Source organism: Protobothrops mucrosquamatus, unplaced genomic scaffold, assembly GCF_001527695.2.
Source record: "Protobothrops mucrosquamatus isolate PMUCROS unplaced genomic scaffold, P.Mucros_1.0 scaffold2616, whole genome shotgun sequence".
Classification (NCBI taxonomy): Eukaryota; Metazoa; Chordata; class Lepidosauria; order Squamata; family Viperidae; genus Protobothrops; species Protobothrops mucrosquamatus.
This window is the reverse complement of record NW_015388670.1, coordinates 104,971-106,410: the sequence shown is the minus strand read 5'-3', so window position 1 is coordinate 106,410 and position 1,440 is coordinate 104,971. Positions and strand designations below refer to the sequence as shown.

At 40.6% G+C, this 1,440-nt stretch overlaps 1 protein-coding gene across 2 annotated transcripts in view; it reads left to right on the top strand.

The window, feature by feature from the left end:
• COPS7B (COP9 signalosome subunit 7B) overlaps positions 1 to 1,440 on the top strand; it is a 10,382-nt gene that overhangs the window by 7,443 nt on the left and 1,499 nt on the right. The window lies entirely within an intron of this gene.

Genomic DNA, 1,440 nt, shown 5'->3' with positions numbered 1-1,440 from the left:
TTCCTTCCTTCCTTCCTTCCTTCCTTCCTTCCTTCCTTCCTTCCTTCCTTCCTTTCCTCCTTCCTTCCTTCCTTCCTTCTGTGGTGGCTCAATGATTAGAATGCAACATTGCAGGCTAATTCTGCTGTCTGCCAGCAGTTCAATCCTGACCAGCTCAAGGTTGACTCAGCCTTCCCTCCTTCTGAGGTCGGTGAAATGAGGACCCGGATTTGTAAACCACTTAGGGCTGCAAAGCACTGTGAGACTCTGGAAAGAGTGCAGAGAAGAGCAACAAAGATGATCAGGGGACTGGAGGCTAAAGCATATAAGGAACGGTTGCTGGAATTGGGTCTGTCTAGTTTGACGAAGAAAAGGACGAGGGGGGACACGATAGCAGTCTTCCAGTATCTCAGGGGCTGCCCCAAAGAAGAGGGAGTCAAGCTATTCTCCAAAGCGCCTGAAGGCAGGACGAGAAGCAACGGATGGAAACTCATCAAGGAGAGAAGCAACCTAGAACTAAGGAGGAATTTCCTGACAGTGAGAACAATTAACCGGTGGAACAACCTGCCTCCAGACGTTGTGAATGCTCCCACACTGGAAGTCTTTAAGAAGAGACTGGACAGCCATTTGTCTGAAATGGTATAGGGTTTCCTTCCTGAGAAGGGGGTTGGACTAGATGACCTCCAAGGTCCCTTCCAACTTTATTATTATTATGGATCATCGCACAGATGATATTATTATTATTATTATTATTATTATTATTATTATTATTATTATTATTATTATTATTATTATTATTATTATTATTATATAAGGGCTATTGCTATTGCTAGGTGGATGATTCCCCTCAGGAAAGAACCCCTATTTTTTGAGACCTGTCGTACACTTTTCCCAAAAGGTTTCCACAATTTTGGCCACTAGTGTACAGCTGGCCTTCCGTTTTTTTCCCCCCATAAAGAAGGTTTTGACTCCTGTGTCCCAGAAGGTGGCGCTATGCCCAAATATAAATGAAGGTGGTTTATTCCTTTGGCTTCCTGATCTCTCTCTGTAAAACATCCAAAGCTGTTGGGTAGACCCACATCTCTCTGTTTCTCTCCTAACTCTTGTGCTGCTGCTTTTCTCTGCTGGTTTTTTAATAATAATAATAATAGTAATAGTAATAATAGTAATAATAATAATAATAATAATAATAATAATAATAATAATAATAATAATAATAATAATAATAATAATAATAATAAAGTTGGAAGGGACCTTGGAGGTCATCTAGTCCAGTGGTTCTTAACCTTTTTGAACGAATCGCCCCCTTGAGCCAATGAGGAAGTTGTCATCGCCCCCCTCCCCCAACATAACCTCTCAGTCACAACTTTGCAATACTGCAGACCTCTTAAAATGTGAAATGAATTTATATAAACTTTCATTTCTCTCCCCCAGAATAAAGTTAATAATTTTGTGGATGTG